A 22,620-nucleotide genomic window follows, 5' to 3' on the forward strand; every position below is an offset into this window, starting at 1 on the left:
GCATATATACATTTGAGAAGTAGGTTTTTTTTCAAGAGAATTCTACTATAGGAAACGTATATTCACGTATGAATACGAGAATTCTCTTCAATTTTATATAAATTCAATCAGGTTGAAGCTTATATTTTTATAAAATAACATATACTCTTAATGATCACATAAATAATCTTTATTTATAAAAATACAACTTATTTAAATTTTAGTTCTTTAAACGCAAACATAATGCGCGTATCATGAAACACTGTATCATGTTTTTAAGTGATCATATTTAGGTATTTATGATTTACTTTATTCTATCATTTTTTTTAGCACATATGGTAAGTTTGACATTTATTTTATACGTACTTTGACAACTAGGCGTCTTGAATGAAGAGTTCATGGGAAGAAAATGATAAATTCATAATTAATCCATTTTAAATACAATTTTATGTTTAAAGTAGAACTTATAAACTTATATTTCTTCAAATGCTTTGAAATGTAGATATGCATCAGATGCATTTTCTAAGAATACTTTCAAAGTGACTACGTTCAAATATTTGTTCTAACTTTATTTGTAGTAAAGAAATAGGTAATTTTTAGATCGAGAAGATAATTTTTAACAAATGCCATGCGTCAAATATAATATTCTTCTTCTGTGTTTTTATAAAATCAATACTTATCAAGTATGATTAGCTTAATAATTATTGAACATAATTATTTATTTATGCTATTACATACAAACATGTAAACCATGGCGGTACAAGTGCCATAAGAATTTAGAGGATAATATTTGTGTACATTATATAGATATTTATATATATAAAACTGATGTATTTGTTCGTCAATATTATCCATGTGAAAAGATGCATTCTCTATTTTACGATAATTGTGACTTTATTTTGTAGGCTTCAGATTAATATTCCGCAACATCCATAGATCTCGCGCGGTGGCCTTGCGCCCGATCATGGTTTGTATGTCGTACAATCTCAGCAGAATATCAGTCGTGAATAACTCGGGCAATGCTTTGAGAAGGCAAGATACCTGAAAACAGATATTCAAATGTTATTACCAACAGTTTATCCCACAGTTAATCATGGATTGTACGAATGGAAAAGAAAATTTTTTTTAGGAAGACCAAACTTTTGTATAATTGATTTTAACAGACGATTTATTTCTCCGGTAATTATGAAGGAGAGGGGCTTCCTTACCGATTTGGCTGAAACTTCACGATTTTGTGTATTTTGGTGCACATCAGACAGGCGCGGATAATCTCGCAGTAAAGCTGTGCATTTGTATAGCACTTTAATCTCTGCACCATCAGCAGCTGGTTGACGAACACGGTTGTCTCGGTACTAGGATTCTGTAACACTTGAACGGCAAAGAGTGGCTGCAGACAATGCGTAATAGACTCCATTTTCATTTTCTCAGGGCAGAGACTTTCAATCTCCAGATTGCATAACTTTTTCAGTGAATCCTCTATCGGTACCACGGACTTTTGAGTGCTCGTCTTCAGTAATGTCTCGGTCTCCTGGCATTTCTTCACAACCTCTATGTATAGATCTAAAAGAAAAAGTGCAAATGCATAAGCAATTGCAAAACGTTGAATAATTTTCCATTGGTCACAGCACACCTTTGTCATCGTATTTAGCCAGATACATCATCGCGCACAAAAAGTCCGAATTCAGCATCTGTTGCAAAATACTAGCAGGTTTGTCTACGAGCTCGCTCGGATGCGGAGTGAGAGGATTACTCTAGGGCGCCTTTGTCAACGTGTGCAGGTAACATTGTAGAAGCCAATGTACAATAGACAGGACTGCCGCTGCCAAGAGATCTTCCTCTGGTTTACCGCGGCATGTGATACCAACTTGTATAGACTCCAGGAACTACAGCAGGCTCACGATGCAATGGGGCTTGTGAAAAGCATCATATTTACTTATTCGCTGCAACACTGCAGCGTATGACACTAGCTGCAAGACAATTTGAAATATAAATCACTGACAAGTCACAGTATATGTGTATTGTGTAAGAAAAAATTAAAGTAACCCCTGAAATATATTATATATATATATATATATATAATAAACAAACCTGAGAACTTAACGAGTGCTTCAGATAAGACAGTACTAACTGATTAGGTCCTGGTCCCACTAACGCTTGTTGTAATATACAATCTGCTAAGTTATATACATAACCACTTACTCCTCTTGGCAAAATCTAAGAATTAATCTTGATTTTAGAAAACATGTAGAACCTTGGGAAGCAAATAGGAAGCACATCAAGGAAATACAGACGCTTACCGTTTTGATATTAATACCCCATTGCAAATCAGTCCAGCGTTCTCGCCAAGCTCGTAGCAAGAGAGCCAAAATCATGCAGTTTGGCACTCAAAGTGTTAAAAATCTTTGAAACAAATATAGAAATTAAATTAATTCTTTATTGTGAAGAGTTTACTCTTTGTAAATTTTATATAAAGTGTTAAACGTATCATTACTTACCTTAATATGAAGTCTTTGAATTTTATGCACTGCAATTATTGTAGAAGGTAAACCTTGAGCAAGGCAAGACACGATAATTTCCTTGTCCCAATCGCCTATAATATCTCTTTGCGTACCATCGTTTGCTTGACTCGCGACAGAAGTAACAAAGAGTAACGTGGTAGCAACTTTGGCTGCATCTAATGTTGCTAAAACGTCACCCATCGATGGTACGATGATAGAAAACCACTGTTTCAGTCTTGGAACACTAAATTAATACAAATACATAGATAAATATATATATATATAATATTAACAAATTTTTAATTTACCTCACTAATAATAGAATAAACAAGTTCTTTTCCTGCTTATAGCGTACCCAATATGTATAATGCCATTTGGACTAGTAGCAACATTAGCAGTTTCGTCCATGTTAGTTACAGCAGATACAATGTTCTTTAAATTGTATCTGCTGTAACTAATTAACAATGTCCACGTCACTTTGCAACGGTATGACCCAGATAAGAACAGGTGACGAAGAAAAACCACCGAGATTTCTGTTCTGCGCAAATACTTGCTCGCGCTTCTTTCTTCTTAATTGCAACAATTGGTTTCTACGTTCATCTTTCCGAAGATTCTTCTCAAAATGCTTAGATGACTTTCCGATAACATTCTGTTTATCTATGCAAGAAAAAATAAGATATAAATCCTCTTTATAGCGTTTTTCACTGGCAGAGCTGGTACGCACTCAGTGCACGTTAAAGCTGTTGTACACTGATTTAATCTCTAATATTCAAAGTAAAATGCAAATATTTCGACTGATAAAATCAAGGGAACCACCATGTTTCTTGATCTTTTCGCGATTTTCTGCCGATGTTAAGACCCGTATACATAGCCAGTTTTATAGATGTTAGCCTTAAATTGATAGAAATAAACCTTAAGTCGTAGGCAAATAAACCAATCTTCGATTACTTTAATGTGAGATAATTTTTCGTTTTTTTTGTTTTTAAGACTAATAATAAACCAACAAACGCTAAAATTAGACCAACAATCATCAGCAAACGATTACGCATCGATTAGGCTTTTTTTTAATTAAAAATAAAATTTTTCCGGCTAACTTAAGGCTAATTTTTCTTTTTTAATTTACAAAAAAATTAAGAACCAACAAACGTTGTAATTAGGCCAACAATCACCAACAAACGACCAACAAACGATTAAAAAAAAAAAAATTAATAAAGTCGAAGTTGACCGGCTAACTTACGGGAGGTGCGTCAGTCAACTCAAGTCAGCCGTCAGCCAAGGATTCACGTCAAGGCTGACAAGGCTCGAGCCTCGAGGAAGGTTTTGGAAGACAGTGGATTCTTGCTGGCGATATTGTGTCCCAGTCCCGTTCTCAATGAATTGTAATTGCTCGATATAACAAGTACACATTCTCATCCCGATATCTCGTTATTCATACTCGTGTTTATACTTTTTTTGCTCGATTTCCGAGCTACTCTCACAACTATGAATATTAATCATTATTTTCTAATTTTTCCATTGTTTTTATTTGTTGTAATGTCCTTTTAAATGCATTAATGCAGCACGCAATTATTTCTGAGTGAAATGATTGATCGACAAATTTGACACGCCCTTAGGAAAATTTACTTAAAGTTTTTTAAAGTTACTTAAAGTATTATAAAGTATTATAAAGTATACTAGCCGTAATAATAGTATACCAAGAGTATAATAGTAGACTAATAGTATACTGACAGCCGAGCGTAAAGTTTTCTTTAAGTTATTAACCTCAATAAAAACTTTATAAGCAAGTCGCAAATATACTTTAAATTTACTTTTAACAAACGTAATACTTATAAATATACTTTAACTTTACTTTTTATAAAGGTAATACTTAAAGCTGATTTTAACTTATGCGTGTTGTTTCAACAGTATACTTAAAAAGACAAGTTCCCTTTTTCACCACACTTGCACCACACGAGACATTAAGAAATATTATATCATATATCCAATTCAAAATTTTATTACTCTTTTTAAACTGAATTTGTTTCTTAAGATGATTTTTGGAAAATTATATATTAGCGCTGGTTATGACATATGTAGACTATATATAACACTTACATCAAATTAAGAAGTAGTCTACCACGTAAGGCAGTTGGCTCACGATCCAGAGGTCCCGAGTTCGAATCCCACCAAGGTAAGTGTGTTTTTCAAATACGAGAAAATATTTATAATCATAGACTGCATCTTAAGAAACAAATTTAGTTATAAAATAGTAATAAAATTTCGAAATAAATAATTTTTTTTTATTCCAGGTGAATATCGGAAATCAGTGTCCTCTAGTATTAAGAGGACTGTAATCTTAAGTCTAGTGTCTCATGGTTAGAGGATATTCCTCTAGATTTTAAAATATCTTCTTGAGACCGTATTTCAGAGGAAAATCCTCTAAAATCAAGCGGGAGCCACTAAATGACAGAATATTTTTTTTGGGGTGATTAATAGTAATTGCATGAGTTAACTTAAAGTAACCTTTAAAGTATATTATAGAAATACTTAAAGTTTGGTTCGAAATCACTTCTAATTTATCAATAGTTTATCAATAGTAATTTCTTTGGTAAACTTTCTAGTTTATTTTAAGTTTTTTTAAGTAAATTTTCCTAAGGGCGTACAAAAATGATGTAAGTTTAAAGATACTGCGTGTATTGTGTATGTTGCTTTATTGCAAAGGAAATCAAATTTGGGTAATACTTAAGGAGAGCTCCCTCCTCACCGATTTCGCTGAATTTAGGCTTAATCGACGCGTTTTTGCACAAAACGAACGAATCTGGCAGAAAAAAGTCCCGCTCTGCCCCGCGAAGCGAGATATTAACTGTTAAAGTTGACGACTATCAGGTTATGAAACCTGTTATACCGACGCTATGTAGCGACTGGTTTTGCACTTGTTTCAAACATACATTGTTTTTTTACATATTTTTTGCTGGATTTTTTTTCATAATGTGTTTTTCGGCATCGAAATATGCGATTACTTGTATCAATTATTAATTTATCACCACATTTTGAACACTCCCTTAGGAAAATTTACTTTAAAAAACTTAAAATAAACTAGAAAGTTTACCAAAGAAATTACTATTGATAAACTATTGATAAACTAGAAGTGATTTCGAACCAAACTTTAAGTATTTCTATAATATACTTTAAAGGTTACTTTAAGTTAACTCATGCAATTACTATTAATCACCCCAAAAAAAATATTCTGTCATTTAGTGGCTCCCGCTTGATTTTAGAGGATTTTCCTCTGAAATACGGTCTCAAGAAGATATTTTAAAATCTAGAGGAATATCCTCTAACCATGAGACACTAAACTTAGGATTACAGTCCTCTTAACCCTTAGAAAAATTTACTTAAAAAAACTTAAAATAAACTAGAAAGTTTACCAAAGAAATTACTATTGATAAACTATTGATAAACTAGAAGTGATTTTGAACCAAACTTTAAGTATTTCTATAATATACTTTAAAGGTTACTTTAAGTTAACTCATGCAATTACTATTAATCACCCAAAAAAAAAATTCTGTTATTTAGTGGCTCCCGCTTGATTTTAAAGGATTTTCCTCTGAAATACGGTCTCAAGAAGATATTTTAAAATCTAGAGGAATATCCTCTAACCATGAGACACTAGACTTAAGATTGCAGTCCTCTTAATACTAGAGGACACTGATTTCCGATATTCACCCGGAATAAAAAAAAATTATTTATTTCGAAATTTTATTACTATTTTATAACTAAATTTGTTTCTTAAGATGCAGTCTATGATTATAAATATTTTCTCGTATTTGAAAAACACACTTACCTTGGTGGGATTCGAACTCGGGACCTCTGGATCGTGAGCCAACTGCCTTACGTGGTAGACTACTTCTTAATTTGATGTAAGTGTTATATATAGTCTACATATGTCATAACCAGCGCAAATATATAATTTTCCAAAAATCATCTTAAGAAACAAATTCAGTTTAAAAAGAGTAATAAAATTTTGAATTGGATATATGATATAATATTTCTTAATGTCTCGTGTGGTGCAAGTGTGGTGAAAAAGGGAACTTGTCTTTTTAAGTATACTGTTGAAACAACACGCATAAGTTAAAATCAGCTTTAAGTATTACCTTTATAAAAAGTAAAGTTAAAGTATATTTATAAGTATTACGTTTGTTAAAAGTAAATTTAAAGTATATTTGCGACTTGCTTATAAAGTTTTTATTGAGGTTAATAACTTAAAGAAAACTTTACGCTCGGCTGTCAGTATACTATTCCCAGGTAGCAAGACTCGTCATTTTGACGTCAATTGACGTCAAAAGTCTGTCATTTTGACGTCTTTTGACGTCATTTGACGTCAAAATGACGAGTGCTTGCTACCTGGGTTAGTATACTATTATACTATTAGTATACTATTATTACGGCTAGTATACTTTATAATACTTTAAAATACTTTAAGTAACTTTAAAAAACTTTAAGTAAATTTTCCTAAGGGAATACTAGAAGACACTGATTTCCGATATTCACCCGGAATAAAAAAAAATTATTTATTTCGAAATTTTATTACTATTTTATAACTAAATTTGTTTCTTAAGATGCAGTCTATGATTATAAATATTTTCTCGTATTTGAAATAACACACTTACCTTGGTGGGATTCGAACTCGGGACCTCTGGATCGTAAGCCAACTGCCTTACGTGGTAGACTACTTCTTAATTTGATGTAAGTGTTATATATAGTCTACATATGTCATAACCAGCGCAAATATATAATTTTCCAAAAATCATCTTAAGAAACAAATTCAGTTTAAAAAGAGTAATAAAATTTTGAATTGGATATATGCAGTGATCGGCAAAAAAAAATTTTCATTATTTATTTTTTAATGTCAAAGCAATCATTAATAAGCCAAAATACAATATTAATTGCCAAAAAAATAAAAATTTTTTTCAACTTATTTTTATTTACCTAACAATTTGTAATTAATTTTAAAAAAAGATTATTTTTACAAAAATTATTAATGTTTAACATTATTTTTTAATTCTTAGAAAATTTAATAATAAATCGAGAATTAAAACTAATTTTTCAAAAATAAATAATTAAATAAAAATAATTTCTAATTTTTCAAAAAATTAATAATTAAATAAAAATATTTTCTAATTTTTTAGAAAATTAACAATTAAATAAAAATAATTTTTTATCCTTGACTCTGAAACAAGTTGTTTTGGCAAAAACAAGCATGAACATATGAGGTAACTGACAATATTACAATCAGAGATACTAGACAAGACGAAGAGAACATCATAAAGTTCTTGATTACACTTATTTTACACATTAATGATAAAGCGAAAAATTGTTTTAAGAATGCCAACATTCTTTGAACAACTAAAAAAATAATTGTGAAGATTGTGAGAAAATATATCTATTAATTAACCTAGTCGATATTTATTAGATTATATTAATGAGTATAAAGCTGTTGTTCTTAAATTTTCCTTCCCTTTTTGAGTGTGCATATAACTGATATAACATACAATTTTTGTAAATTTATGAATGTATTCGAAGTTTCAATTTTATATTCAGAAGTATTAAATAAAGCGAAGTCAATGATTAAAAAATTATATTTATATTATCACACAGTTATCATTAAATCAGTCAACACGGCAATAAATGTGTACATATTTGACTTACAAGAATAATTTATTAACTATTACTTATATATTAATAGAGGAAAGTCCCCTATTATGAGACAGGATCCTAATATGAGATATGTTAAGCTAAAAGGCCCTATATAGGCCCCATCTGTTAATCCCACCATGAAAAAACTCCGCCATCTCATTAGGATCCTATCTCATAATAGGGGACTTTCCTCTATTGTATAAAACGTATCAGCAGATACAGCGTATTTATTCTCCAAGAAGTTTTCAATCAAGATTATTTATCATCTCTCATCTCTCTCTTCTCTCATCTCTCATCTCTCAAATATATTTTCTAATAATTATCAAATAATTTACTTTTTAAAAATTACTAATTTTTCAAAAAATTAAAAATATTTTTTCCCAAATAAGTAATTTTTTTAAAAATTGACAATTTATTTTATATAATTGCCAATTTTTAAATTATAAGAAATATATTTCTAATTATTTATAAATTTTTCAAACAGAGTATTACATTTTCAATTAATAAATAATTTTTTTAAATTTAGAGCTTAGTATTTTATTAATTACCAATTTTTTGTTAATTAAAATTAAAAACATTAAAATTTTTTATTTTTGATTAATTACAAATAACCGCCGATATCATTACTAAAAACAGAATTTTTGCCGATCACTGGATATATGATATAATATTTCTTAATGTCTCGTGTGGTGCAAGTGTGGTGAAAAAGGGAACTTGTCTTTTTAAGTATACTGTTGAAACAACACGCATAAGTTAAAATCAGCTTTAAGTATTACCTTTATAAAAAGTAAAGTTAAAGTATATTTATAAGTATTACGTTTGTTAAAAGTAAATTTAAAGTATATTTGCGACTTGCTTATAAAGTTTTTATTGAGGTTAATAACTTAAAGAAAACTTTACGCTCGGCTGTCAGTATACTATTAGTCTACTATTATACTATTAGTATACTATTATTACGGCTAGTATACTTTATAATACTTTAAAATACTTTAAGTAACTTTAAAAAACTTTAAGTAAATTTTCCTAAGGGCTGTATTTCTTTATTTATTAAATAAGGCTCTATATATCCATTAATAATCATATTACTGTGTTTCGTTAACCTCAACGCTTAATATCTGTAACAGAAATAATTTGTTAAAGCAGAGAATAGTTGGTATATGAAAAGTACACATAAATATGTACTTTTTATATACCAACTATTCTCTGCTTTAACAATTTTATTTCTGTTTCGTTAACTTAATTCAACGCTTAATATCTGTAACAGGAATAATTTGTGTTCCAAAATATTCTCTGTTGCTTTGATACAAGTAATCTCATATTTCGATGCCGAAAAACACATTATGAAAAAAAATCCAGCAAAAAATATGTAAAAAAAACAATGTATGTTTCAAACAAGAAACAAGTGTAATTAGTGTAAAACCAGTCGCTACATAGCGTCGGTATGACAGGTTTCATAACCTGATAGTCGTCAACTTTAACAGTTAATATCTCGCTTCGCGGGGCAGAGCGGGACTTTTTTCTGCCAGATTCGTTCGTTTTGTGCAAGAACGTGTCGATTAAGCCTAAATTCAGCGAAATCGGTGAGGAGGGAGCTCTCTTTAAGTATTACCCAAATTTGCATAATAAGAAGGAAATAAATATGTGATACATTAATAATTAATGTTACAACAAACAGATATGGACAGATATAAATTTGACAAAACTATAATACAGATGATTCTAGCTTTTGAATCCAAATTAATTAATGCAGATTTATATCTGTCCATATCTGTTTGTTAATGATTAATTAATTTGGATTTAAAAGCTAGAACCATTTGTAGTTTTGTCAGATTTATATCTGTCCATATCTGTTTTGGTTACTGTAAATTTCATATGATATCGTGGTTTACTCGTTTTAATAAATAAAGGAAAATTCTTTCACAATCTAGTTGTTATGCTAATTATGAACTGTCTCTTACAATTTAATATTAACTAGAAGACAGCGGCAGGAGACAAGCTCTTATATATGTATACATGATCAATTGCTTTATTGTAAAGCTCGGACGTTAGGTTGAAATTAAAACGAAAACAACACTACATACGTCGCTTTGTCATGAGAATATAAATAAAGAATGTAAATAGCCCACTCGGCATGTAATATTTCAGAAACATTTCTGCAAAATTCCATTTGAAATATTACACCTTTCATCAATATTTCAGAAATATTTCACGACCGTTTCTGCAACATTTCTGCAATGTTTCAATCGGCACAATTATTTCAAATGCAACTTTGCTGAAAGATTTCGGCAATATTTCTGAAATATTTCTGAAATATATCTACGAAATATTGCAGAAACACTTCAGAAATATTTTAAATACATTTTACACTGAGAAAAATGTTTTGTATTAGCAAACAAAATTTTGTTACTGACGCAAAAACTATTTGTTGATATGTGAAAAATGAAATATTTTGTTACCGGAACAAAAAAAATATATTAAGCCATGTGCGTATAGTCGCCGCGCATTTGTCCGAAGAAATCCGCTCTCTCAGCCGGTCACCCATCCAAGTAGTATACCGGCGCCTTGTTGCTTGACATCGATGATCGAACAGGGTAGTGGTGATTCTCTGACTCTGACGCTTCTTTCTTTCTTATACTTGCTTATTTTGGTGAGCATAAAGCTATCGCATAACAATATTAACAATACAGATATACGAATAAATCTTTTTTGCCAGTCAGCGTCGAATATTATTTTATATTAAATATTATTAAATATTTTATATTTTATATTAAAAATGCCATATGACAAAATTTGGAATATTAGAAAATTCTTAATAAAAGAGAAAAAATGCAATAAAATGCAATATTAAATAATAATAAATTTAATTTTTTATAAGTTCTAAAGTCTGTCAGCAATTTTTCGGAAATATTACAAATGCAATGTTGTATGTGAAACATTCAAAAATATAACGCGTTCAATGTAAACGTAATAATAGTTTTATCATGTATCAGAAATGTTTCTAAACATACATATTACATCAATATTTCTGCAATATTTCTTCTGCAATATAGTAGAAATTCACTGCCTGCAATTCAATTTTTCATTACCTACGCAATCTTTCAGAAATTTTTCAGAAATATTTTAAATGCAATGTTGCGTTTGATATGCTACAGAAATATTATTCGTGCAATGCAAACGTAATATTACTTTTATAATGTTTCAGAAATATTTCTGAAATATTGCATCTGCTACATTTTTTTGCAATATTACAGAAACTTACAAATATTGTAAACAACTTTCTGAAAGATTTCAGAAATATTGTTAATGCAATATTATAAAAAACATGATGTAGGTACATTTCTGAAATATTTCAGATGCATAGTTACAAATGAAATGTTAACGAAATATTTCTGCACCATCCCGGGTGGAAATGTGTCTGGCCATCCAAGTTTCTATTTTGGGCCCCGTGGGGAATGTCGTGGCACGCCCGTATCGGAAATCTAGCCAGGCGCTGCCTAGTGTTTCATCTAGGCGCTAGACAGAATTGTGCGGGGGTGCCAAGATGGGAAATCCAGTCGGGGACTAGCTAGCGCCCGGCCAGTGAGGCAGGATTATAACCCATGTGCGAATGTCGGACTTCTGCCAGAGTTGTCCGCATGGCCCAGAAGTGGCACAATATTGGCTGCCAAGACTTGATGTGTGTGGGTGGTACTGCCCCAGTACGGATAAACCGCTAGATCAGTATTGTGCCAGTCTCGGTGACCAGTACCCCCATGCAACCATATTCTGTTCCGAGGCGAGTCTTGTCTCAGTACTGACCGTGTATAAGGCCAGAAATGATATTGATCTACGGCCGAGAGTCGGCTCAGTACTGGGCATGTATTGGGTCGACTTAGAAAATTTTCGCTCGAGCGGCGCCGGAGGTAACAACCGCGCGAAAGCAACACGCCGCGAGGGGACTTAGAAAACTTTTTGCTCAAGCGGCGCCGGAGGTAACGACCGCGGCACGAAAGCAACACGTCGCGAGGGGACTTAGAAAGCTTTTTGCTCGAGCGGCGCCGGAGGTAACGACCGCGGCGCGGAAGCAACACGCCGCGAAAGGACTTTTCGTTAGAGCCCACGCCGGAGGTAACGACCGCGTTCGTGCCTCTCGGTTACAAGTACCCCGAATTATGGTGTCATTCGTCTCGCTTTGCGTCAACGTGGCGTATCGTCGACCCCCGAGACTAGCTGCCGGATATCTCGTACGGTAATCGAATTCGCGTCGTCGTCGCTCTCAGCGGTCAAGTCCCGATGGTCTCGATGGTTTCGCCTCCGGCGCCCGTAAGCGACCGTGCGTAAGACCGTGCGTCGCCGATCGCTCGGCCGGCTGGTTGGGTACTATAAGAGGTGCGGTGCGCTCGGCGAGCCGAGAGACACGAGCGATACGTACGGACGTGCAAACGCGTTTCGTTTGGTCCGTACAAATGTGTAAAACGTTTGTGGAATACGCACACGAAAGGGGCACGTACGACGAAGTCGATGCGGGGAGCATCGTTTCCCGTTCGCTCGCGCTCGTAGTCGATCGCTACCGTCGTGTAACTTAAGCCTCTTGCACAATAGGCGATAGCGATAGCGATAGCGACAGCGACAAAGGTGCCGACAAAGCTATACCTTTGTTGGCAACTTTGTCGCTGTCGCTATCGCTATCGCTATCGCCTATTGTGCAAGGGGCTTTATACGAACACAGCATTGCCACGAGTCGGTGTCGAAAGACCGAATTGGACTTGGAGAAATTCTCGCTCGAGCGGCGCCGGAGGTAACAACCGCGCGAAAGCAACACGCCGCGAGGGGATTTAGAAAGCTTTTTGCTCGAGCGGCGCCGGAGGTAACGACCGCGGCACGAAAGCAACACGCCGCGAGTATGATATGGCAATCAGTGTTGTCTTGGGGCAACATTGCTCCGCGAGCCAGGGCCTAGATAGTTTTCCAATATTGGAGCTGGCCATTATTGCCGTTACCACCCAGTACAACCCCAGGCTAGCCTTCCATCATAGCGCCCACATTAACTCGTGGAAAACTAGCCGGAGCCCATACAGCGCCAGGTTGTAATTTCCACCCGGGATTTCCGAATATTTCAATATTTCAGCAACATAACATGCCGAGTGGGAGAGAACATAAATAGAGAATATAAGTTCAACTGAGAACATAAGCACGACTAAGTATTATTTCGATATGGCATTTAACAGTTACAAAATCTCGTCGGATTAATTTGCTGGGACATAATGTCTTCGGTCCGGCGTGCGTTTGCTCACAAGTTAAGCAAACAGCATGCCGCCGATGTGAGGCGGCAAATTGCCACTTCTACTTCCTATTCTCGTGATTTATCCAAGAGCGGTAGCAGTGTATCAGGATTTTCTTCCACGGTATATAGTCTTCTTTGGAAAACTGGCATATAAAGAGATTGCCAATAATCTTGGAGTAAATTAATATTTAATTCCTTATATGCAGATGTCCCTGTGCGAGGTATTAGAACCACTTGATTACGAGGAATTCTTGGGACAGCATCAGTCAGTGCTGGACCGTGATCCTTTAAAACCAATACTAGATTTTCCACCGGGAGACGTCGAATTGAGAGTCGTAAAGAGGAAGATTCGAACAGAGAAGCCAGTAAATGTAAAAAAATAGTCGAAACGCTATTAATTACAATACAGTTATTTAACCCTTAGCCCGCATACGTTTTTTTGTCACCTTTACGCCGCAAACCTGGGTCGTTTTCGTCCTGACGTTTTTTTTTAGTGTTAAAGTGTTACAAAAAATCTGAAAAAATTCATGGAGGTAATTCAAACCTTCAATTTGAAGTATCAATCATAAAATTATAAACAATTTAATTTTTTCACATAATTTGTATTAAAAAAATGGAGTAACTACGGGTAAAATCCTTTGTTTACTCAAAAAATCATAACTTTAAGACAAATAAAGATATCGAAATGAATCAAAACGGAAATTGAAGGGGAAAAACGTATGTACCTTTCATAAAAAAAATATTGCATGCAATTATTTTGAAATTAAATGCTTAAGTTTGCGACCTTAAAATTGCCAATAAATTTGCCCCAAATTTCGTAGTAAAAATAGTAATAAATATTTAATAATAAAAAAATTAGTAATAAAATAAGTAATAACTCAATAGTTAAGTATCCCAACATTACTTTATTGTTTATCTAGAAAAATACATTAATGTAAGTCGTAAAAAACACGCTACACAAAGCACGGCACGCAGCACGTAACGCGATGATCATCGCAAGTTGGTTTCTTGCATTTCACGTAGCAATAGTTAGTTTTCCTATCTTTATCACTCGGGCAATAGGCAATAGACATTTCCTCGACCGACCGCTGCGCCATTTTTGTCGAAAAACTGAACAAAAACATTTTTGTAATTTTTTTTTCGCGGTCAGATGTTTTTATGAGACTTCTACGGACACAATAAACACTTTAAAACAAAAAAAACACAAAAAAATTACTTACGTTTTTGGGCAACGTTCGCCGCAAACCTGGGTCGTTTTCGTCCTTTCAAGAATTGACGTGTCTCCTGTGACGGCCGGAGGGTGACTGGCGCCTTGAAACTCGGTAGGCGGGTTCTCGGGGAGCATAACTTTTTTTACGGAAGCGCAATGGCGCCCTCTCTACCCGTTTTCAAAAGTTACAACTACATTTGATTTTCGCCCGGACGAAAACGACCCAGGTTTGCGGGCTAAGGGTCAAAACTTGCCATCCATTCTTCATTTTGATCATTTGGCTTTCAGTGATACCGTGTCGCCTTATGTGAAAAGATGCATCGAAAGTTTTACTTCAGACTGGGTCGTAATACATCGTAAATACAAAGGTAGAATCTCACCTATCGCCAGAGACAGATTGCTTCAGGATACACATAGACAAGATTTCGAGGTATCTAGTGCTGGAGATAAAATTAATTTATTTGTGATAAGCAGAAAATGAAAGCGATTTATCTTAATTAGGTGGATCAAGAAGATGCAAATGGCTGTGTATCACCGAACGAGGAGGATGATTTGTCCAATTCCGGAGATACTCCGAGAGGATCTTGGGCAAGTCTGGATTTGCGGCATTCGCAACATGACCCTCTTCTGCCGAGTTTGTTAGATCGTGTTTGCCTCGAAACGATCGATCAGATGAACGAGCAGAAAAGATTGGAGGATCGACAGGTACAGGATTATAAAGCGGCAAGTTTGTCCGTTTTATTTTGATTAAATATTCTTAATATTTGTTATTCAATATTTTATTAAATATTGAATATTTATTAAATATTTGTTATTAAATATTTTATTAAATATTGTTCCGGATTCGGCGTTGCTGATACACTCTATTCCGCGATATTTAGACAACGAGTCCGTAAGTCAACAACAGCGTGTAATCGATCACGCGTACACGCGTCTCCTACAATCGTATCACGCGCTGGTCATGCTCCCGCATACCTGCGCCGCTTCCGAACTCGAAGGTTTTGCGTGCTGTGCGACGATCCGGCGAATTTAGTTCCTGTATGACGGGCCTGCGATAAAGACCGATCGGTCATGGGATTGCTCGCGCCGTATATTGTGTCGCCGTTCTCCTGCGTTAATACTAGGATGTGCGGGTGTGATTATCCAAAGATTAACAATCAATTGGATACCGGCCTCCCGTGTTATTGGGAGCGAGCTGGTTTTGGCGTGGAGCACGCTCTTCTTGCAGGCCCAAGAACTGTTTTCAGCTGACGCAGCGAAAATCTGCGTCATCGCGCGCAGCAAGATCTCCGTTCGCGCGTTTCAAGATCTCCGTTCTATATTCGCGCTCCTCAAGATCTCTTTATTCGCGCTGATCAACGCTCCGTTCCGTTACGCGCCGCCCTCTTTCCCATTCGTTTACGTTACGCGCTTTGTAGTTACGCTCGTGCGAGTCGAAATCCGCTGGTGCTCGGAACTATATTCCGTTAACGGGCCTTCAGTCCGTCGGATCGATCATCTTTCTGTCGGCGTTTATTTTGTATTCTGTGTATGTGACGTAAATATAGATATTGAGATTAGCGATAATTCACTCGCGAGTGAATTGAGAGTGTCCCGTTTAACCGTCGAACCTTCTGAACCCCAGACTATATCCTCATACATTCCTCAATTAAATATTTTATTAAATATTTAATAAAATATTGAATAATAAATGTTAAATATTAAATATTGTATTTATTGTTCAATATTTGACTAAATAATTAAATATTTATTTTTCAGGAAGCCTTGTTCCCGCTTTACGCTCCTCCGACTTCTCCTGACGACGAGTGGCAAGAAATCAGCGTTGCCCCGGAACCTACAGAACCTTTTGCTCATAAAATTCTCGTAAAATGTCTGCAATTTAAAGTTAGAACTAGAAGTGGAGCCAATATTCGCGAGTCTCGCATTATACGATGCCAGAGCAAAGAAAAAGGTATGATATTTTTTATCATTGAAATTACAACTTCAAGAATGCATAATGCTAATTACAAATTGTTATATTTCAGGTGTCCGAAAATTTCTACGTCGATATGAATTCAGAGGGATTGAAAAGAATGCTTGGAGGACGCATCGCTTATAGCGATGCAAGTATCTTAGCTAGAAGTTCCGTTTTAAGCATCAATAAACCCAGTCCCGATTTGTTTCTTGTCGTACGGCTCGAGAAAGTATTGCAGGGCGATATATCGGAGTGTGCCGAACCATATTTACGCGAAGATAAAAATAAAGATAAGGTAATAAAATGTTAAAATAAAATACTGATGCATTCAAAATGGCAATTTCTCATATTATTGTCTTATTCATTTCAGTATAAGTCAGAGCTGCCGCCGCTGCTGCGTGCGAACGCCTGGGTCGTTATAGAATGCCTCTCGCGTGGACTGCAATTCATCTGTCTGGTGTAATCGGAGGCAGTGGTGATACGGATAGCACTGGCAGTGCTGGATCTTTAGACAGAAAGTCGGGCGGTCTGGAACAGTGGCGAAAGAAAGTGGAACGGCCGACGCGACGTGGTTCGCTAGAAAGACGGAGTTCGGATAAAAGACGTAGTTGGTCGCCGGACGATTTTGCCAATTGCCTCGATAGCTTTAGGTTTGTATAATGCTCCATTTTCCTATCGAAAGGCTTAACTAACATCTTGATATTCTTATAGACCCATTACTTTAACAGTCTCGAGCTTCTTCAAACAGGAAAGCGAACGACTTCGCGATGAAGATCTTTATAAGCTTTTGGTTGAACTACGAAGACCTGGTTCCAACTTGAAACGATTAAAATGCTTACCAGGGATATTGAAATTGGATCTCAGTCCTAGACCCGAAGAACTACCGAGGTGTCTTGACCCGACCTTAGAAGATTAGTTCCATATCCGGATGAAAAGAATCGACCGGTTAAGGAGATACTCGAGTTTCCAAGCGAAGTTGTTTCGCCCGATTTAACGTATCGTAATCTTCTATATCTTTATCCCAAGGTGCATATCGAATAAAATTGTACCATCAATTATTTCTTATTAATTATACGACATGAGAAATTATATTTTATTATGTGTAGGAAGCAAACTTCAGCTCCAGAACTGGCTCAGCCCGTAATATCGCTGTAAGATTTCAGCTTATGGGAGGTGAGCAAGAAGCCGACGCGCTTACAGCTATCTTCGGCAGATTATCATGTCCTGAGATGATGCATGAGTACTTTACTTCCGTGTCATACCACAACAAGAATCCGAATTTTTACGACGAAATCAAGATGAGACTACCCGCGGATTTAAGTGCGAAACATCACTTATTGTTCACTTTCTATCATATTAGTTGCCAGAAGAAAGCAGAGCAACCAAACGTCGAAACGGCGGTCGGGTATACAGTAAATTTCAATCAGTAATTAATAAAACCAGGACTTAGTAATTTGATTAATGAACTAAATATGTAAAATTTTAATTATAGTGGCTACCGCTTCTAAGAGCCCGCAAATTATTCCTACATCGCACCCGATGTTCTTTTGCCAGGCACTCGATGGGTGGATGCTCATCGAGGGGTCTTCACTGTCATATTGGAGCCTGTTTCCAGCGTTCATCCGCAAGACAAATATATCGACAGGTAATAATGTATTATTTTTTCCTTTGTGCGAATAAAAAGCGAATAAAAAGATATGTAATAATTTTTTACATAATTTCCATATTACAGATTTTTATCATTATGCGGCTTTTTGGAAACCGGTCAAGTTTCGCCTCGTATCGGCGAAGCGGGCATGGAATCAGAATTGAAATCAGCTCTTCTCGAATTAGCGCGTGCCTCGCATTCCGCCTTGGTGCGATCACTTCCCCAATTACTGGATCAATTACTGTGTCTTCTAGTGCGACCGCCAACATTACCGTCTCAATCGTTGAACGTTGCCGCCACCATCTTCGAGGCTCTGGGACTGCTTGTACGAAATATCACCAATTTACCGGACGGTCAACTGGACGCGCATGGAAGACACGCGCTATTGGCCATCTACATCGCGTATCAATGCTCTTTGCCGAGCATGACTCACAACGGGGGCGTCGTGCGAGCACAGAGCAATCCCGATCTGCCTCTGGAAGATCTGGAGATGGAGATCCACTCGCGGGGATTGGACAGAACCGCGTCGATGCGACAGGAATCTCCCTCGATCAACAGTCATCCTACCAGAAGACTTCTACACGAGAAACTTGCCTTGCACTGGGTTGTATCCACCGGTCAGGCACACGAACTGGCGATAACTCATTCCTGGTTCTTCCTGGAGCTGATAATGCGCTCGATGGTTGTCACGCTGTCTGAGATGGCGTCCTTGGAGGCACTGCGAAAACTGAGATTCTCACCGCAGTTCTACGACGATGTCGCAACGCTCACCGCTGCGTTAACGTCCGAGGTGATATCGCGCTGCGGCAAGGAAATCCGCGTGGCGTCCAACTTGATATCGAGCCTTGGCAATTTCCTATCCGACTTGCTATCCGTGATGGACAGAGGATTCGTGCTGTCGTTCGTTCGCGCCGCCTGTTGCTCGCTGTCGGATGCGTCAATGCATATTCCCGACTCCGCAGCGTTATTCGCTCTGAAACTCGATCTCGTGAGAACGGTGTGCTCGCACGAGCACTATGTAGCATTGAATCTTCCCTTTGGCACTGGCTATACGTCGGGATCGGCTCCGGCATCGCCCAGTCCATCGACTGGCAGCTCAGGCAGTCTGATATCCACTCTCGTGCCTGGGGATAGAGCCCGGTTTTCGGAACTCAGTCAGGAATTCAGGCAGCAGCACTTCTTGGTCGGCATCGTTCTGTCCGATCTGGCAAACACCTTGGAGATACCAAATCCGATGCTACAGAATAAAGCTATTGGGACCGTCCGACATCTCATGAGCTGCCACGATGCTGATCCGCGATATTCCGACCTGCGGCGAAGGCTAGAGTTGCCGCGCTATATCTGCCGTTACTTAGTATCTTGATGGATGCCTTACCCCAGCTTTATCATTGGGACTCCAAAGACAAAAGCGTTTATCCGGATGAATCCGGATCGATCACGCAATCGGTAGCATTGGCTATTGCTGGCGGAATGTCGGCGGACACCGCGGGCAATCAGTGCCGTGTATCTCTGAGTTCCGAAGCTACTCGACATTTATTAATGTGTGCCTTATGGGTGCTGAAGGGATTATAACAAACCGCTCTAGCACAGTGGTGTTCCAAGCTCAGCGCGAGACGTATTCTGAGCTTGCTGCAAGTACTGAATATCGCCACCGCAGCTTTCGAGTACAAAGGCAAGAAAGCACTTAAAAGATTGCCACCTCAAGCAACGGCCACCAGCGATATTAGATCGTGACTGGAAGACGTAATTCTCGGTCAGGGAAGTGCCAGGAGCGAAATGATGCTGCGAAGAAAGGAGAGAGTGACCGGAGACAAATTGAGATAGCGCAAAGATCAAATGCCTTACAGGTACAAATATTATTATATTATTTTAATTTTAATTTTAATTGAAGTCATAATTATATAAATATATTGATTCTTCAAGATCTTGCGAACAACCGGAAGGAAGAGCTGCGGAACAAGACGCTCATATAGAAGGAGCCTTAGCGGCTGAGGCTTCTCTTGTCGTATTAGATACCTTAGAATCCGTAGTTCAAGCTGACGGCGGTGGAGGTATTCGTCGACTTTTTATTTCACTACTTAAATACGACAAGATAGATAAATTAAACGTTTGAAATTACTTAGGTGCGGTATTGAAAGTGTTACTAAGAGCGTTGGCTAGAAACCAAAGTACATCGGTGCTTCAGCACATGTTCAATACACAGCGGGCTTTAGTCTTCAAGTATCACAGCGCATTGTTCGACGAGGAAAGCGAGCGCTGCGGGGATTTGTGCTTAACATTGCTCACTCGATGCAGCTCGCCCTTAAGCGCTATTAGAAGTCACGCAGCTGCGAGCCTGTATCTGCTGATGCGACAGAATTTCGAAATTGGGAATGTAAGCTGTCATGAGATCTCGTGATGTTGTGAACCAATAAGCGTTGTTTTAATCTTACATTCTTCACAGAACTTTGCGCGCGTCAAGATGCAAGTCACAACGTCCTTATCTGCTCTTGTTGGAAGAGGAAAAGCACCTAGCGAGGGTGCGTTACGTAGGGCCTTGAAAACGGTGCTGGTATACGCCGAGAGAGATACGGAGCTTTCAGACACGAGTTTTCCTGAACAAGTGAAGGATCTACTATTCAATCTTCATATGATCCTCTCTGATACTGTTAAGATGAAGGAATTCCAAGAGGATCCTGAAATGCTCTTGGATCTAATGTATAGGTAAGATTTCTGAATCTTAGCAAACAATTTGACTTAAACACTTCGAGTGCCAAGCACATTTCGAGCGTGATCTCTGCGGGGCCCAAGAGTGAATTTTTGATAGTTTTGTTTTAAATATATATTCATTATTCAATGCACTGCAAAAATAAGGTTTTATTCAATATATTTATAAGTAACGAAATCGTTTCTACTTGAGTGAATAAAATCATCACCCATAGATGGGTGATAGGGCCCCTGCGAGAACTTATGCGTCACTCAGATCTGAGTGACGTGGTACACAAAGTAAACATAACGAGCTATCTAAATTTTGTTTAGAATCGCCAAGGGTTATCAAAGATCGCTTGATCTTTGCCTGACTTGGCTCGCAAACATGGCGCAGCAGCACATGGAAAGGAAAATTCACACGGAAGCAGCAATGTGTTTAGTGCACAGTGCCGCTCTGGTAGCGGAATATCTTCATCTACTCGAACCTGGTGGCGGCGGTCGGCCCGTAGGAGCCGTTGCTTTGAACGCCGTAACACCGAACGCTGTAGAGGAGAGCGCCGTCGGCGATGACGTACTGGCCAGAAGGGAAGAAGGGCTTTGCTTAGGCCCTGATTTTTCAGAAAGTGGATTGGCTGGTTTATTGGAGCACGCGGCTAGCTCTTTTTACGCAGCTGGAATGTACGAAGCTATTCCTGACGTCTATAGGGTGTTGCTACCTATAGCATAAGCTGCACATGACTACAAGAAATTAGCTAACATTCACGGGTAAGAAAATTTAAATTGTTTAGTATGATATGGAGGGCACATCTTTTTCAAATTTACTGCATAAGATATTATTTCGGAACTTTTTTTAGTAAACTTCACGAGGCATATACGCGTGTGGAACAATTGGCTGGCAAGCTTGTCTTCGGGACGTACTTCAGAGTTGGTTTCTATGGCGCCAGATTCGGCGATCTCGCCGGTGAAGAGTTCGTTTACAAAGAGCCAACTTTAACAAAACTCCCGGAAATATTCTCGAGACTCGAGAACTTTTATGCCGAGAGATTCGGCGCGGAGAATATAATTATAATAAAGGATTCGAATCCTGTTAATTTTAGCACGCCTTGTATGTAGTTTGAAGAAGTAAATTTTACACAGGATATTGTAATCAATGTCGAATACACTCTGAATTTCCATCGCAAATCTCTTCTGCAGCTCCCTCCGTACAACATATCCTCACAACATCACAAACTCTACGTTAACAGTGCGATGAGAAAACACAATATGTAATAGAATAAAGTGTCATTTTTACAGCGAAAGTTATATGCGTTCAACTCTCATAATTGTGAATAGCAAATAACTAATGAATTAAATAAACTGTAAATAAAGCACAGCGATTTATGATATAATAATTGGGTAATTTAATGCATTCATAAAATGTTAGTCTCTAGTATCATATTCCCTATTACCAATTTGAACGTGCACTATGCCTTAAAATGGGTATGTACATATCGTCGCTTCCGAATAAAAGAGCGTTAACTCGGAAGCCGGTTGAAAAAAGCGTTAAGTCGGAAGCCGGTTGGGAAAAGGCGTTAACTCGGAAGCCGGTTGAAAGAGGCATTAACTCGGAAACCGGGTGGAAAAGGCGTTATCTCGGAAGCCGGTTGGAAAGGGCATTAACTCGGAAGTCGGTTGGAAAAGGCGTTAGCTCGGAAGCCGATTGAA

The 22,620-nt window shown here is 37.1% G+C and overlaps 2 pseudogenes; one reads left to right on the forward strand and one right to left on the reverse strand.

The window, feature by feature from the left end:
- Nucleotides 1–151: 151 nt before the first annotated feature.
- Nucleotides 152–3,338, reverse strand: LOC139778648 (mediator of RNA polymerase II transcription subunit 24-like; annotated as a pseudogene).
- A 10,058-nt stretch (nucleotides 3,339–13,396) lies between these two features.
- On the forward strand, nucleotides 13,397–22,307 carry LOC139778667 (dedicator of cytokinesis protein 7-like; annotated as a pseudogene).
- The last annotated feature ends 313 nt before the right edge of the window (nucleotides 22,308–22,620 follow it).

The sequence above is a fragment of the Temnothorax nylanderi genome, unplaced genomic scaffold (assembly GCF_030848795.1).
Source record: "Temnothorax nylanderi isolate EJ_2023f unplaced genomic scaffold, tnyl_v1.0 TNYL_tig0191_pilon, whole genome shotgun sequence".
NCBI lineage: Eukaryota > Metazoa > Arthropoda > Insecta > Hymenoptera > Formicidae > Temnothorax > Temnothorax nylanderi.